General features: G+C 45.0%; 2 long non-coding RNA genes across 2 annotated transcripts in view; one reads left to right on the top strand and one right to left on the bottom strand.

The window, feature by feature from the left end:
• Positions 1-1,757: 1,757 nt before the first annotated feature.
• Positions 1,758-7,509, bottom strand: LOC143275227 (uncharacterized). Its single transcript, XR_013053412.1, has 4 exons — positions 7,388-7,509; positions 6,645-6,724; positions 4,587-4,647; positions 1,758-1,793 (listed from the first exon to the last, which is right to left on the bottom strand). It is a non-coding gene; the product is annotated as an uncharacterized LOC143275227 (long non-coding RNA).
• A 9,459-nt stretch (positions 7,510-16,968) lies between these two features.
• The window catches only part of LOC143275552 (uncharacterized), a 3,475-nt gene continuing 1,886 nt past the window's right edge, over positions 16,969-18,557 (top strand). Inside the window, exon 1 of the long non-coding RNA XR_013053439.1 lies at positions 16,969-17,078. This is a non-coding gene — a long non-coding RNA (uncharacterized LOC143275552). The remainder of the gene's footprint in view (positions 17,079-18,557) is intronic.

Genomic DNA, 18,557 nt, shown 5'->3' with positions numbered 1-18,557 from the left:
ATTTAAAGATAATCCACAACCTTCCTCATTCCACACGTTAGCCCATGAACTCAAGCTCTTGTCAACTCTTTAAGTTTTTGACACTGAAACGGGAAAGAAAAACTTTTTTTTTTTTTAAACATAAAAAAAAAACAAAGAAAAACATGAAAACAAATTTCAGTATAAAAGGGGAAAAATCACAAAACAAGAAAGATGAGAATTCATGTAAAATCTCACCTCTGGCTTTTCTCGTATTTCAAGCACCAGACGTCGATCTGTTTCTCCAAGCCTGCACACTGTGCGCTTGTTAAGGAGTCCAACATCTACCTAGACTTTGTAATATTCTGATGGGTGCAACAGCCAAATGGTTAAAGGGTTGGACTTTCTGAGCGTCCCGGGTTCGAACCTAGGTAACGGCGCCTGGTGGGTAAAGGGTGGAGATTTTTCCCATCTCCCAGGTCAACATATGTGCAGATGTGCTTGTGCCTGAACCCCTCTTCGTGTGTATACGCAAGCAGAAGATCAAATACACATGTTAAACATCCCGTAATCCATGTCAGCATTCGGTGGTTTACGGAAACAAGAACATACCCAGCATGCACACCTCCAAAAACGGAGTACGGCTGCCTACATGTCGGGGTAAAAACGGTAATACACATAAAAGACCACTCGTGTGCATGCGAGTGAACGTGGGAGTTGCAGCTCACGAATGAAGAAGAAGAGAAGAAGCAATATTCTAAAATATAATTATGAGCTCATGAACCTGGTGGAATGCCTTGACAAAACATCTGCAGCTTATGGCCTGGAGGTCAGCACAAAGAAGACCAAACTGATGACAAACTTATTCCGATGTCATCAGCACCGATATGGATGGATATGGATATTTATATAGCGCCTATCCTCGGTCGGAGACCAAGCTCTAAGCGCTTTACACACACGGAGTCATTTACACAACAGGCTGCCTACCTGGGTAGAGCCGACTGACGGCTGCCATTGGGCGCTCATCATTCGTTTCCTGTGTCATTCAATCAGATTTCAGGCACGCACAACTACACACTCAGACAAACATGTAACATGTAACATTTTATGTGCATGACCTTTTTGTTTATTTACCCCGCCATGTAGGCAGCCATACTCCGTTTTCAGGGGTGTGCATGCTGGGTATGTTCTTGTTTCCATAACCCACCGAACGCTGACATGGATTACAGGATCTTTAACATGCATATTTGATCTTCTGCATGCGTATACACACGAAGGGGGTTCAGGCACTGGCAGGTCTGCACATATGTTGACCTGGGAGATCGGAAAAATCTCCACCCTTTACCCACCAGGCGCCACCGAGATTCGAACCCGGGACCCTCAGATTGAAAGTCCAACGCTTTAGCCACTCGGCTGAGTCAACGGTGAAAAGCTGGAAATCATCCAAAGCTTCAAGAGGCTAGGAGCAATCGTTTCGAAACAAGGATCCAAGCCTGGGATACTCTCCAGGATAGCTCAGACAACAACAGCACTGACAAAGCTGAGGCCATTCTGGAATGACAGCAACATCACACTCAGCTCACAGCTCAGACAACAACAGCGCTGACAAAGCTGAGGCCATTCTGGAATGACAGCAACATCATGCTGAGCTCACAGCTCAGACAACAACAGCACTGACAAAGCTGAGGCCATTCTGGAGTGACAGCAACATCACACTCAGCTCACAGCTCAGACAACAACAGCGCTGACAAAGCTGAGGCCATTCTGGAGTGACAGCAACATCACACTCAGCTCACAGCTCAGACAACAACAGCGCTGACAAAGCTGAGGCCATTCTGGAATGACAGCAACATCACACTCAGCTCACAGATCAGACTGATGTACTCCCTTGTCATTTCCATATTTCTATATATATATGCCTGCAAGACATGGACCATTGACAGCTGAACTGGAGAATAAGATACAGGTCTTAGAAATGAGATGCTTCAGGAAGATCCATGGCATCACATACAAGGACCACATCACAAACAATGAAGTGCATAGAAGAGTCAAGCACACTACTGAGCCACATAATGATCTACTGACCGCAGTTAAGAAAAGGAAATAATAATAATAATGGTATTTATATAGCGCTGAATCTTGTGCATAGACGAATCAAAGCGCTTTCGCACCAGTCATTCTCACACACGCATAACTCTAAAACTGGAGAAACTAAAGACAAGGAAGAGGCAGGGAAGGGAGGCTATTTTGGGAAGAGGTGGGTTCTAAGGCCAGACTTGAAAGAGCTGAGCGTGGAGACTTGACGAAGAGAAAGAGGAAGTTCATTCCAATTCCAAGGTCCAGAGACAGAGAAAGAACGGCGGCCAACAGTCGAGAGTTTGAATCTGGGTATGCGTAAATAGAGTGGATCCGAAGCTGATCGTAGTGAGTGAGATGGACTGTAGAGGTGAAGGCAGCCACAGAGATAGGAAGGGTCTGATTTGTGAATACATTTGTAGCATAGAGTGCTGATCTTGTATTTTATTTGGTGTGAGACAGGGAGCCAGTGGAGATGTTGCAAAAGAGGAGTGATGTGCTCAAATCTTTTCTTTCTGAAGATGAGTCGGGCAGCAGGGTTTTTGTATGCGCTGAAGGGACTGAATGGATGAAGCAGGCAAACCAGACAATAGAGAGTTACAGTAGTCAAGGCGAGACAGAATGAGAGAAACAAGTCTAGATGTTGCGTCAATGGACAGATATTTCCAGATGGAACTGATGCGCCACAGTTGACAGTAGCAGGAATGACATGTCTGACTGATGAATTTTTGCATGGACAGTGTGTTGTCAAGGACAATGCCGAGGTTCCTGACTGAACTGGAAAGAGGGATGGATGTATTGCCAAGTTTGACTGTGTCAATTGTGATGGAAGAGAGTTTTTGTTTAGTTCCTATGATCATTGCTTCAGTTTTGTCCGCGTTCAATTGTAACTTATTAAAGTGGTACGGCCACGTCTCGTGCTCATCAGGACTGGCCCAAGACCATTCTGCAGGGAACAGTGCAGGGAGCTAGAAGAAGCAGGCAGAAGAAATGGGAGGCTAACATCAAGTGGACAGGTCTAACCCTGAGTGAGACACCCGCAAGGGATGGAGGAGGCTGGCTGCCAAGTGTGTGGTGCCCAACCGTCTATGGGACTATGGGATAGACAGACAGATAGATATACGAATGAATGAGGGACTTGCAGAAGATGATCAATTGACATTTTGCATGGATCTAGCCAGAACTGAGGATAACATCTCAGAGGTCTGCCCCTATGTGAGACTGTCAGAAGGATAGACAACTACAAGGGGTAGAGGAGGCAGGCTGCCAAATGTATGGTGCCACCATGGTATACGAGACTACAGGATTGTATTGTATTTCTCTTTTTTATCACAACAGATTTCTCTGTGTGAAATTCGGGCTGCTCTCCCCAGGGAGAGCGCGTCGCTATACTACAGCGCCACCCTTTTTTTTTTTCTTTTTTTTTTCCTGCATGCAGTTTTATTTGTTTTTCCTATCGAAGTGGATTTTTCTACAGAATTTTGCCAGGACCAACCCTTTTGTTGCGGTGGGTTCTTTTACGTGTGCTAAGTGCATGCTGCACACGGGACCTCGGTTTATCATCTCATCCGAATGACTAGCATCCAAACCACCACTCAAGGTGGACAGATAGACTGATAGACAGACAGACAGCAGACAGACAGATAGACAGACAGATAGACAGATAGATAAACACACAGACAGATAGACAGCCAGAACCCCTAAAACCTGGCAGATTGTCAAGGACTGCAGCCACTGTGGCAGAGTGGTTAGCATCACAGACTGACGACTTGGGAGGATGTGGGTTCCAGTCCCATCAGTGGTGGGTTTGGGTTTGTTTTGTTTTTTTTCGCTTGTGACCAGCTTCTAGTCATACCTACAGCTGAGTGTGCTATAGGCTCAAATGAGAAAAATGGGACCACAAAATTGAGGGTCTTCCACTTCATGGATGCGTTTCGGGGACTGCTGCTCAAATTTCCTGACCTACGCTGCAGGTGCCTGTATCTTTCATGCCTGGCTGACACCAGGATATGTTGTGGGAGTACAAGACAGCAGCCGTGTCACACGGTCCCAAACCTCAATGGACTGAGCACAGCATCATCATGGTATCATCATCATCATCACCCCCATCATCATTCATCATCATCAAAACGTAAAAAACAAAACGTGCCAAATTCTGGGGCACCATACATAGACTTCTTCTTCTTCTGCATTCGTGGGCTGCAACTCCCACGTTCACTCGTATGCACACGAGTGGGCTTTTACGTGTATGACCGTTTTTACCCCGCCATGTAGGCAGCCATACTCCGTTTTCGGGGGTGTGCATGCTGGGTATGTTCTTGTTTCCATAACCCACCAATTGCTGACATGGATTACAGGATCTTTAACATGAGTATTTGATCTTCTGCTTGCATATACACACGAAGGGGGTTCAGGCACTAGCAGGTCTGCACACCTGGGAGATCGTAAAAATCTCCACCCTTAACCCACCAGGCGCCGTCACCGTGATTCGAACCCAGGACCCTCAGATTGACAGTCCAACGCTTTAACCACTCAGCTAATGCGCCCGTCACCATACACAGACAACAATCAAGGATATCCAGCGATTTCGCTTTGAACTGCCTGAGGAGTTGGCTGAAATAAAGAAAGAAATGAAAGCAAGGATTAAAAACTTCACTCATCATACCACGTCTATCATTCATTCATTCATTCTTCAAACTTTAACTCATTCTACTACGGGTACGAGTCAACTCACACGATGATTTACTTCCCCTGAGGACCAGATACGAACATTCTCATACCAACACTATTCTAATTTTGTTTGTCCTTGTTTGGCACAGCTGGCATTCTAAACTGAACTGTTTACGGATTCCGGAAGCATGAAAACGCAGCTTTGTTTGACCAATTAAATGAACAAGTCTCCATCGATTTTCGTTGTTTTAGTGAACCACCCTGTTTTTTCCAGCAGTGGTCTCATGTAGTGCTGGTCCAGGGGAGTTGTAGCAAGCATGTGGCTGTGGGGCAGAATGAGTTAACAGTTCGTTTGAAATCCCTCCCTCAGATAACTCAGTTTCAGTTTCAGGAGCTCAAGGAGGCGTCACTGCGTTTGGACAAACCCATATACGCTACACACATCTGCCAAGCAGATGCCTGACCAGCAGCAAAACCCAACGCGCTTAGTCAGGCCTTGAGATAACTGTTAAAGAGTACACTAACTCCTCATTCATACTCTCTCTCCCCAAATCTTAAAAGTTCACTACCAATCTCTCCCTCGCACAACAGTTAAACAGGTTATACTGACTTCATTGCACACCTTTTTATATGGTAAGACCTCCATCCTCCTTTTTTATTTTCCCCTCTGTGTGTGTGTGTGTGTGTGTGTGTGTGTGCGTGTGTGTGTCTGTATGTCTCTCTGTGTATGTGTATGTCTGTATGTGTGTGTGTATATGTGTGTGTGTGTGTGTGTATGTGTGTGTGTATATGTGTGTGTGTGTGTGTGCGCGCGTGTTTGTGTTTCGGGCCTTCCATGTTTTGCCACACATCTTTTTTTTCCTTCAGTTTCACCATGTGACACAGCTGCTGTCTTGTACTCCCATAACATATCCTGGTGCTTTTGTGTAAACTTTTCATGAGCACGCACACTTACTCACGCTTTTTCTTCATTACATCTTGCCTGGCACAGCCACTGCCCCAGTGTATCTTTCGACATGCATTCTAAGAAATTTTGATCGACGACTTTTTATGGAGAGTTCTTTTTTTTTCTTTTTTTTTTTTCTTTTTTTTTTTTTTTTTTTCAAGGCCTGACTAAGCGTTGGGTTACGCTGCTGGTCAGACACCTGCTTGGCAGATGTGGTGTAGCGTATATGGATTTTGTCCGAACGCAGTGACGCCTCCTTGAGCTACTGATACCGATACTGAAACTATGGTGAGTGAATAACTCAGTGTTCTGTTCAAAGAAAGAGTGAGAGAGACAGATGCAGAGAGGGAGGGAGAAAGGGGTTCGGGGGGTGTGGGGGGGGGGGCCAAGCGGAGGGGGGGGGGAGAAAGAGATAAGACATACAGACTTGAGAGAGAGAGTTTGTATGTGTGTGTGTGTGTGTGTACCTCTGTGTGTGTGTGTGTGTGTGTGTGTACCTATGTGTGTGTGTGTGTGTGTGTGTACCTCTGTGTGTGTGTACCTATGTGTGTGTGTGTGTGTGTGTGTGTGTGTGTACCTGTGTGTGTGTGTACCTATGTGTGCGTGTGTGTGTGTGTGTGTGTGTCACTGTGTGCGTCACTGTGTGTGTGTGAGAGAGAGAGTGTGTGTGTGTATGTGCATGCATGCTTTTGTGTAAACTTTAATGTGTGCATGCACACATCTTAACAAATACAAGGAGTTGTCTCCAGGAAAACTTTAAATGATTAAAAAACATGTTTTGATTTTTTTCTCAAATACATATGTCTGTGTGTGTGCATGTGCATGCATGTGTGCGTGTGTATGTGTGTGTGAATGTATAACTTCTGTAAGTGTGCATAAATGCACACGCATGTTAAATTACAAATATAACATGGTTTCACTCAGTAACAAATAGATCTAAAAAAATAAAGAACAAATACAACAAATAGTATACAAGGAAAACTTGTTGACTCACTCTGTTGCAATAATCTTCTGCTTAAGAAACTTGAAATTGGCTTGGTTAGATTCCTGCTCCTTCTTCAAACCAGCAATTTCCTGAAGAACAGACAAAAATGCCACTGATAAATCATAATGTGAATAATCTTCTTCTTCCTGCACATGCACTACTACTTATATGAATATCCATATGAGTCTAAGATCCTACTGTAATTGTGTTTGTACGCATGGTTTTCAATTTGTTTGCACCTTTCATGTGCTACTATTTTCCTTTGCATTCTGCAATGTTGACAGTTCATTGCGACAGCCGGAATAGCCGAGTGGTTAAAGTGTTGAACTTTCAATCTGAGGGTCCCAGGTTCGACCTTACCTTACTTCAGTAAGGCAAGCCACTTTATAACATTAGACTTTGCGTAAAACATGCTATATCATCATTCCATTAGCCCTGTAATAAAGTAATAGGAATATTGTACACAAATTTGACTACCATTCTGGCATGTTCGGTAGCAACCAATTTCATAATAATAACGGGAGTTATGAGGTAATCAAAACAAAACAACAATGATATGGCAATGCATGGCAGTGGGAAAAAATGCCTTTGAATGGTTGCAAAACTTTTATGTGTGTCCCATTCAGTTTGTCAAATTATGTTGGTGGCACTTCATGGCAGGCTGAAAGTATTCAATTTTCCTATGTTACTGTCATAATCAAACAGCCAACAACACCCACTTTACCATTTCTTGCCGCAAGTGAGTCACATACCTCGTCTTTTTGACTGCAAACCTGGCACTGCCCATAGCTAAAGGAAGCAGACGACAAATCCGCCAAATCAAAAAAAGTATCGTCCGTCATGTTTGCTAGTTACGCAACAAACTATTATCTCAAATCGCTGATTGTTCCCATTCGAGTTCAATGTTAAGTTTCATTCATTATTTCTTAGTTTTGACAGAAACTGTTCTCGAAAAATTCTCATGTTGACCCGCATTGCCGATTTGCTATAAATAGCTGTTTCCGGTAACGTGGGATAACTCTGAAGTCACACTAGCAGACGATATCGTGCGGCCGGGGAGGGGAAGGTTTGAAAAACTGGCATATCAAATATTCGATCAAAATGAATCGTGAAAAAAAGTTGGCCAAATTATGCTCAATCTTCAAACCATCTCTGTTTTAAAAGATAAAACCAGACATCTGGAGAAACAAACCCGGAAATAATCATGTGGAAGAAAATTCTGGTGTTTTTATTCCAGCCTTCATGGTGACTCGCACACACAACAACAATGGCAAAAGAAATGTGCAAATTATGCAAACAAACCTTCATTCAAGACTGTTTATTACCCTTTGGTCATGGTAATAAAACATATGAAAGACAGGTAAATCGAAAGCATTACAATGTTAACTTCAGCGTGTTTGGTGTGAGCGGAAATCGAAATAAGACAATGAACGTTTTGCGTTTAAAAAAACACACAAGTACAATAACTTGTATAATTACGGTGCGAAGGCAAAGGTACACAACTTCAAACCATAGTTATTTAACGATTGACCTCTGTCCAGGTGTGAGATCCATTCAATCATTCAGTGGCGTTCCAAGTAGGGAGGGGCTGGGGGCCCGGCCGGGGGCCACTGAGGTGGGGAGGTACTAGTTCGGGGGGAGGTGGAGGGGTCCTGGCTCAGTGCCTGAAGATCGATGGATCAGTGATGATGTCCATGCAGGCTGTTCGCGGTCTAGTTTTGAGGTCCGACAAAAGGAATACTAGCAGTCAAAGCAGGAAGGTACTGAACTGTGGCAGAATGGTAAAGACTGACTGACGCTCATCTGCCAATATAGAGAGTCTATGAGAGTCCGCGGGTCTCGGTTCGAATCCCGCTCTCGCAGGCCTTTTCTCCCAACTGAGTTTGGCTGGAAAATACCAACCGTCTGAGCCGTCTAGTCATTCGGATGAGACGTTAAGTTTAACTCTCTCTATACGAACGGCGAAAGAGACGACGTTAACAGCGTTTCACCCCAATTACCGTCATCAAAATATTGCAAGCCGAAGGCTCTTATACTGAAGAGGTGAATGTTGACAAAGAATACCACAATTCTGACGACGGAAGCTAAAGGTTGGTTCATTGAGACACCCACTGGACATCCGAGGGGTCTGTGTAGAGGAGAAGAGAGGACTGGCCGTACTGAGTGAGTTAAATGTCGGCGGCGAAGTCCCGGCAGCATGCAGCACGGACTTCAAGTTGGCACCGTCTCAGTCAGCGGTGTGGCCGCCGTTCCCCCGCAGAACCCATGGCAACAAAAGCGTTGTCTCTGGCTCTGTCAGTGCAAAATCGTTCTGTAGAAATAATCCACTTAAATACTAGGTACACAAATAATCGTGTATGCACTAAATGGCCTGTGGCCGGGACTAGCGTGTTGGGTTATGCTGCTGACAGGCACTAGTCTAGTGTCCAGCACTGAGACTGTAGTGTAGCCTCGTATATGGATTTCAGTGTCCGAACGCTGCGAAGCCTCCTTGAGAAAGTCACTGAGAAACTGAAACTGGGGTCCGTCTGGTCAGTCGAGTCATGGCCCTCATAGAAACTAGGCTCGGTTTATCGTCTCGTCCTTCTTCTTCTTCTTCTGCGTTCACTCGTATGCACACGAGTGGGCTTTTACGTGTATGACCGTTTTTACCCCGCCATGTAGGCAGCCATACTCCGTTTTCGGGGGGGTGCATGCTGGGTATGTTCTTGTTTCCATAACCCACCGAACGCTGACATGGATTATAGGATCTTTAACGTGCGTATTTGATCTTCTGCTTGCATATACACACGAAGGGGGTTCAGGCACTAGCAGGTCTGCACATATGTTGACCTGGGAGATCGTAAAAATCTCCACCCTTTACCCACCAGGCGTCGTCACCGTGATTCCGCGAACCCGGGACCCTCAGATTGACAGTCCAACGCTTTAACCACTCGGCTATTGCGCCCGTCCTCGCTTCGTCCGAATGACTTGACGCTAATCAGTTTCATTTTCCACTGAGTCAAACTGGGGAGAGCAGGTACAGAGAGCAGGATTCGAACCTAGAACGTCACAGACTCTGTATAGTATTAAACTGGCAGATGGCCCTTTAAATCTTGTGCAAGCTTTCTCCTCAGTTGGGTTCCTGAAGAGTTACCTTACACTTGTCGGTTTCTCGGTTGCCTCCCGCTCTTGGTTTCCCCAGACAAGCTGGTGTGTGTGTGTGTGTGTGCGTGCGTGTGTGTGTGTGTGTGTGTGTCAGTGTGTGTGTTTGGGATTTTTCCTTCTGCGTCTTCTTCTTCTTTTTTTTTTTTGCTTCTTCTTTTATGATTTTTTTTTCATCTGTCTAGTTATGATGCGTGTCCGTGTGTGCCGGTATGCGCCAGTGCGTGCGAGCGTGCGTGTGTGTGTGTGTGTGTGTGTGTGTGTGTGTGTGAGACTGGGGGGAGTGACGGGGGAGGGTTGCGCGCGAGCGCCTCTAGCCGCGGGTCAGCAGTTTATAGAATTGGTTATCATTGATCGTGAATCAGAAAACTTTCACCGTTGAAAAAATCATTGCAAAGCTGAATGGCAGTTGTACAAAATCGAGGAAATGCATATGACCAATCTCCATCAGTGTGATTACACAATGGGATGCCAGTGTAATAATTTCTCAACACACACCATATGTATTCCACTTGCTATTTTCTTTTTCTTTTTCTCAAATCAAAGTACGATAAGGTCGTCTGAGTTAAAACTTGCAAGGCTCACCTAAATATTTCAGAAAAAAAAAAACAATGTTCAGTAACTAGTGCCTGGATTTTCAACAACAACAACAACAAATTCATATAACTGCATCAAAGATGAATGCTAACGATCCAGACAGTAGGCCTATATTTCTTATCAGTGCATGGAAAGTTTGGAAATTTAGCAACGTGTTCAATGGCTGGAATTTAGATCCATGACATCTGGAGTCGTGGTAAAAAAATCCCCTATCCGTTTATAATATGGGATTCGAACCCACGGACACTCATCTCTTAGTCGGACACATTACCACTAGGCCACCATCACCCCACAGATCCATGCCGTGACCTATTCCCCAGATAAGCTGGGTTTTTTGTTTGTTTGTTAGTTTGTGTGTGGGGGGGGGGGGGGGGGGGGGGGGGGAGGGGTGTGTTTTTGTTTTGTTTCGTTTTCTTCTTCTCTTTATGTTTTTTTTTTTTTTTTTTTTTGTCTGTCTAGTACCAATACTTGTCTCTCTGTGTGTGTGTGTGTGTGAGAGAGAGAGAGAGAGAGAGAGAGAGAGAGAGAGAAAGAGCCATGAAATCCAGTCCGACGGAAATTGCAGTCCCCGGCGCATAGGGCAAACATGGCGGTCACCGGAAATGACAGTTTTACATCCCATTTTCTGATCAACCGCTGGAGAGGAGATCAAATACCATCACACACCTGGTCCGTCGACCGCTTTATCAATAATTTACAGGCAGTTTTGCATGCACAGTTCCCGGCAGCCGAGAAACGTGTAGCAGATTGTAGTCCTCCGGGAAAACATTCATTGGATGGATGGATGCGTAGCTATGGATACTTATATAGGCCTAAGCGCCTATCTTCTTCGGTCAGAGACCAAGCTCTTAGCGCTTTACATAATAATAATAATAATAATAATGGTATTTATATAGCGCTGGATCTTGTGCAGAGACAAATCAAAGCGCTTTCGCACCAGTCATTCACACGCATGCATAACTCTAATACTGCAGAAACTAAAGACAAGGAAGGGCAGGCAAGGGAGGCTATTTTGGGAAGAGGTGGGTTTTAAGGCCAGACTTGAAAGAGCTGAGTGTGGAGACTTGACGAAGCGAAAAAGGAAGTTCATTCCAATCGCAAGGTCCAGAAACAGAGAAAGAACGGCGGCCAATAGTCGAGTGTTTGAATCTGGGTATGCGTAAACAGAGTGGATCCGAGGCCGATCGTAGTGAGCGAGATGGAGTGTAGAGGTGAAGGCAGCCGCAGAGATAGGAAGGGGCAGTTTTGTGAATGCATCTATAACATAGAGTGCTGATCTTGTACTTTATTCGGTGTGAGACAGGGAGCCAGCTTTACAAACACAGAGTCATTGCTGGCAACCTGGGTAGATCTGACGGCATGTTGAGCGCTCATCATTCGTTTTCTGTGTCATTCAATCAGGCTTCAGTCACTCGCGCGCGGCGCGCACACACACACACACGCGCGCGCGCGCGTAACATTCTCTGTGTAAAGCCGTTGTGGTTTTTTTTTTTTTTGTTGTTTTTTTTAACTTCTTTAAAAAAAAATCACCCCCGCCATATAAGCAGCCATACTATAGACCGTTGTTATTGTTTCGTTTTTTGTTTGTTTGTTTGCTGTTGTTCTTTGTTTGGGTTTTTTTTTTGGGGGGTGAGATAGGGCAGGAGGGAGGGGGGGGATGCACCCTGGATATGTTCTTGATTCTATATCCCACCGACATGGACAACAGGATCTTCAACGTGCATGTTTGATCTGCATGCGTATACACACGAAGGGGGCTCACTCATGCACTGCACACATCTGTTGACGTGAGAAATTGAAAAAAAAACAAAAACTTGAATCTCTAACCTTTACCCACCCGGCAGGGCCATGTTGCATGAGTTGCTCTTTGCATCACTAAGTTTGCATAGAGTTAAGAATGCTCCCAAGTATAATGACTTTACCGTGCAGATGGGAACATTCTTCACTGACGATAAGCAAACTTACCGCTGCTGTGTTCGCTCTTGCAACCCACCTTGGGCGCCGCGCCGAGTCCGGGACTGGAACCCGGGACCCTGAAAGATTGAAAGTCCAACGCTTTAACCACTGAGCCCAGACGACACATCGATGGCCGTTCCCCCAAAGGACGAATTAGAGCTGTCAGAGCCACTAAGCCCAGACGACACTGACATCGATGGCCGTTCCCCCAAAGGACGAATGAGAGCTGTCAGAGCCACTGAGCCCAGAGGACACATCGATGGCCGTCCCAGATGACACTGACATTGATGGCCGTTCCCCCAAAGGACGAATGAGAGCTGTCAGAGCCACTGAGCCCAGAGGACACATCGATGGCCGTTCCCCCAAAGGACGAATGAGAGCTGTCAGAGCCACTGAGCCCAGAGGACACATCGATGGCCGTTCCCCCAAAGGACGAATGAGAGCTGTCAGAGCCACTGAGCCCAGAGGACACATCGATGGCCGTTCCCCCAAAGGACGAATGAGAGCTGTCAGAGCCACTGAGCCCAGAGGACACATCGATGGCCGTTCCCCCAAAGGACGAATGAGAGCTGTCAGAGCCACTGAGCCCAGAGGACACATCGATGGCCGTTCCCCCAAAGGACGAATGAGAGCTGTCAGAGCCACTGAGCCCAGAGGACACGTCGATGGCCGTTCCCCCAAAGGACGAATGAGAGCTGTCAGAGCCACTGAGCCCAGAGGACACGTCGATGGCCGTTCCCCCAAAGGACGTATCAGAGCTGTCAGAGCCGTTGCAACCTGAGAGCTGATGGTATAAAAAGCCGTGGGGAAGGTGAGAGGGTGAGAGGGAGCGGGAGGGAGGGTGCAGTGAATATAAACCAACGCCAGTGTTAGTGTGTCATCAGTGCCGAAAAACTCCTGGTCTGATGGGGATGAGGTCGTTTTGTTGTTGTTGGTGGTGTTGGTGGTGTGTGTGTGTTTGTGTTTTACTCCCAGCTGTGTCTGCTGAGATATTCACGGAACTTTATTATTACTATTAGTATTATCATTATCATCATCATCATTGTTTTTTGTTGTTGTTGTTTGTTTGTTTTTTGTTTGTTTTTTTTTTTACCTAAGTCATACGAACTTATTGTGAATAGCTTGCCAAAAAGAAAATGTCTTGCGTTTTGGGGTTAGTTATCTCAGCTGTGCTGATGAGATCGTCGTTTTGTTTTTACTACCAGCTGTGCCTGCCGACAGATTCAGGGAACTTTGGTAAGATGATGATGATGATGATTGTTATTATTATCATTATTATGGGGTTTTTTAAAGCTAGACGAAACTGTTCGTAATAATTTGCCATATAGAAAATACACCTTGCGCTTTGGTTACTTTTCAGCTGTGCTGGCAAGATCGTTCATTTTCTCATCTCACCAGCCACCAGTCCACTTGAGAATCTACTGCTATGCTGCCAGCATTGTCATCATAAACTGACTGTTCGTTACTTCGATTTGGACGTTTAAACCTATTTCACACATGAACCAGAACTGTTTAAAAAATAAATAAATAAATAATAAAGCTGTTGGTAGATTATCCTCTATGACAGCCAGTCTGAAAGAAAAGTGTTTCAAAACCCTTGACTGCCGTGGACCATATCGCGTACGTGCATAGTGACGTCACAGATGACGTCATCCGAAAATTGGAAATAACTCTGGACGACCAAAAATTCACACAGTTTATCAAGACTGGTATATCTCCAGACCTTTTTTTTTCTCTCAGTTTTTAGGTTTATTGTTTTGGATATTATTTTGTAACTTGAAACACCACTTTGTACTGTTTTTTTTCCCCTGGCATTGAAGGAGTTTCAACAGAACCTGCAACAATGGAAACAAAAGCTTTGCCGCCATGTCAGCGTGATGACCAGCAACAACAAACAGGTCCAGGAGGACAGGAGACTGATGACGTGAGACAGAAGTTTGTTCCAATGCTGTTGGGACCCGTTTTGATAATCATGGGGTATCTTGGGTTCCCAATACCGGAGGATTGCAGCCATGGAAAGGCAACGTGCAGTGCGGAGACTGGTGCTTCAAGTTCGTACAGTGATGTTCAGAATGAGGGAGTCAATGAACACATGGAGTCTTGGGAGCTTTTGCCTCATGGGAAAATGACATCATACAGTCCCAAACTGAAGGATGGAACGCCCAGTTCTGTTCCTAAGGGGACGATTACCACGTCAGACAATCCCCAAATTAAGATGGAATCCCCTGTTCTGTTCCTCAGGGGATGATTACCACATCAGATAATCCCCATATGATGGGTGGAACCCCCAGTTCTCATCACAGCGACACTTTTCGAGACAGCAGTCAGAAGAAAAAGGCCGCCAGTGGGAACATGATCCATGCTCTGACGTTTCACAACATGACAAACGTTGGGTGTGGCACTGTAACAAACATTGGGCGTGACAATGTAGCAGTTGATGAGCATGACAATTTGATAAACGTTCGGCGTGGCACTGTTACAAACATTGGACGTGATTATGTAACAAACGTTGTATGTGACAATGTAACAAATATTGGACGTGACAATGTAACAAACTTCGAGCGTGGCACCGTAACAAACACTGAACGTGACAATGTAACAAACGCTGATCATGACACTGTAACAAACATTGGCCGTTTTCAGGATGATCGACAGAAAAATACACGGAACGAAAAAAGCAAAGAAAATAAAAACTGTACAGGTTTCACAGTCACTCAACAAAGCGATCAAAACAAACCCGCTGCAATGGATGCGAAAAACAAACCAGCTGGATCAAGGAACCACAGTGATGATGATGAACAGAACGTAAATAAAAAACCAGATCAGAAAGAAAGTAGAATCAAGGGCAAACTGTGCCCAGCATGTTACAGGAAGAAGACGTTTAGAAAGTGTGTTTTCGCTTTCTTTGTCATGGTGCAAGCAGCAAACGTGTGCCGCATTGCAACAGTGTTCATGGATGTCTCTGTGGATTTTAAACTGTTCACCTCCGTCACGAATCTGGTTGTTCTTTCGTGGAGTCTGTTTACTTTCATGGCTTCCTATTACGCTCTGTCTACCCGTCTTCCCCGCTTGGTTCAGCTGCTGCGGCTCTACGATGACAAGTATTCCGTCAGAGTCAACTGTCGCGCGGTGCGCAGAAAAATAGTTCTCTTTATCCTTGGAAATTTGTTCTCAGTGATCATATCATGTGTTCTGTTTGTCGTTGGGATCAACTCTTTTTTGGCATTTCTCAGACCCATGCTTGCCCCTTTTCAAAATCTGGAGGGGCCTGCATTGCACGTGGTGTCAGGAGTGGTGGTGGTGGGTTTTTATCTCAATATCTGCCCCTATGCTGCTTTGTTCTTGCTGTTGGGCACCGTCACGTTTCTTCTGGTTGAGGAGTACCAGTACGTCACAAAGCAGCTGTCGGCTCTCTTCCGCTCACAGGACGACACTCTGATGAACGATGCCAACCAGCAAGAGGAAGGGAGACAGTCAGAATCTGAACCAGCAGTCTCAGGAGAAGGATTGACCATGGAAACCACTGTGGCCACGAGCAGTATGAAGAGCGTCAAACCCAAACCTCTGTCCACATTGCCGTCTCCACCCGCAAAGCCCTTCCAATGCAGAGCCAAGGGTAACCCCAAACTGCCCCACCACAGCAAGCAACAGGTGGAAGGTGCAGTGAAGCTGATGGTAAATGACGACGTGATTCATCTGGAGGACATAGACACACTCCACAACGACCAACACGATGACCGAAAACAACACACCACAACACCGAAAGATGCACAACGTCAGAAGTCCAGAAACGTTGCAGCAGACGATCCTGACGGCGGCCATCTTGAGCAGAAGAAGAAGAAGAACAAAGACGGGCAAGTTGTAGGGAGAGGTCCAAGGCGTCCCAAGAACATTGAAGACACTTTGCGTCGTATTCAAGCACGTCGTCAAGGTGACCAGAGGAGGGGGAAGGAGGAGGTGGAGGAGGAGATGCAAGACATGGAGGAAGCGTTTGATCACCTGTGTGGGCAGCATCAGGTCCTGTGTTCCATTCTGCGCCAGTGCCAGGGCTGTGTGGTCCACCTGATCTCCACGCCCTTCGTGTAGTGAGTGTTCTTTGTTATCTATCATTTTATTAAAAAAACCCTTGAGTGCTTTAGAACGTATAATTTACGTGTGGAGAACGTCGTCGTCGTCGTAGTAGTAGTAGTATCATTATTATCATTATTATTGTTGTCGTTGTCATCATGATCATCATCATCATTATTATTATCATCATCATCATTAGTAGTAGTAGTGGTATCTTTATTATCATGATTATTATTGTTGTTGTCATCATCATCATCATCATCATTATCATTATTATCATCATCATTATTAATAGTAATATTCGCTGTGTATAATTATGTTTCCAGTGGAGTACCGGTGTTCCTTTTCATGATTTACGGACTGGGCAGTTCTTCCGTACATGAGGAGGAAGTTGGGGTACTGTCAGTTATTCTGACTCACTGCGTGCTTATACTCACTGCCAACACACTTGTCTGGATAATAAATATATCATCATCATCATCATCATCATCATTAGTAGTAATATTCGCTGTGTATAATTATGTTTCCAGTGGAGTACCGGTGTTCCTTTTCATGATTTACGGACTGGGCAGTTCTTCCGTACATGAGGAGGAAGTTGGGATACTGTCAGTTATTCTGACACAATGTGTGCTTATACTCGCTGCCAGCACACTTACCGGGATCACAGTCAACAACACTGTGAGTTGGTTGGTGATGGTGGTGGTGGTGGTAGTTATATAGTTGTTGTTGTTGTGTACGTGTGGGTGGGTGGGTGGATGGGTGGATGTGTGGTTTTCCTCTGTGGACTTGCAGAACTTTTCCATCAGCGGAATTGGTTCCTGCAGCAAGGGAATAAATCAATTTGTGATGTTCGAAATCACAGTTCTATAATTTATATGATTGAGAACTGACAACCGGTTGACGAGGGAAGTGACTCCAATCATTAGTTTGCACAGTGGAATGTGTTTGTCTCTTGGGAATTGCGAGTGCATGCATGCACACACACACACACACACACACACACACACACACACACACGCTTTTCAAACACACACACACACACACACACACACACACACACACACACACACATATGAAAAATGTGTGTGTGATAGACAGAGGGAGAGAGAGTCCGTATATTTTTTTAATGTGTGTGTGTGTTTGTGTGTGTGTGTGTGAGAGAGAGAGATAGTCTGTGTATGTGAGAGAGAGAGAGAGTATAGGTGTCTGTGTGTGTGCGTGAGAGAGAGAGAGAGAGAGAGAGAGAGAGAGAGAGAGAGAGAGAGAGTGTATAGGTGTCTGTGTGTGTCACGGCGTGAGAGAGAGAACATGAACATGAACAATGAACAAATGTTTTATTGAGGGTAACTGGATAAGCTGGAAGCTTCTTTACACCATGCCCTCCCTCACACACAAACACACACACCCACTCACATGCACAAAAGATGAAAAAAAAAAAAAAAAAAAAACGAGAGAGAGAGAGAGAGAGAGAGAGTGTGTATAGGTGTCTGTGTGTGTCACGGCGTGAGAGAGAGAGAGAGAGAGAGAGAGAGAGAGAGAGAGTATAGGTGTCTGTGTGTGTGCGTGAGAGAGAGAGAGAGAGAGAGTCTGTGTATAGGTGTCTGTGTGTGTGCGTGAGAGAGAGAGAGAGAGAGAGAGAGAGAGAGAGAGAGAGATTTGAGTTATCTCAATTCACATTATCATCATCATTGTCATCGTCAACACAGCCACCACCACAACCATCATCGTCGTCGTTGTCGTCGTCATTGACGAACTGACACAGTCGTGACGACGACGACGATGATGATGATGATGACGATGACGACCACAACGGTAATAATGTTGATCAAAATCATGAGGATGACAATGATGATAACAAACATCATGATGATGACGATTGCGATGACAATGTTACTGTTGATGTTGATGTTATTATTATTCATGATGAAGATGACGATCATAATGATTTGATGAAGATGACGACGATTGTTGTTGATAACAATGATGAGATGATGACGATGATGATGGTTTTGTTGTTGTTGTTGATGATGATGATGATGATGATATTGTGAATGTTGTTCACGATATGATGACGGCGACGACGACGACGATTTTGTTTTTGTTTTCGATGCAGATGATGATAACGATGACGGAGGACGATGTTGTTATTGTTGTCGA

This window comes from Babylonia areolata, chromosome 30, assembly GCF_041734735.1.
Source record: "Babylonia areolata isolate BAREFJ2019XMU chromosome 30, ASM4173473v1, whole genome shotgun sequence".
Classification (NCBI taxonomy): domain Eukaryota; kingdom Metazoa; phylum Mollusca; class Gastropoda; order Neogastropoda; family Buccinidae; genus Babylonia; species Babylonia areolata.
This window is presented reverse-complemented; position numbering and strand designations above follow the sequence as displayed.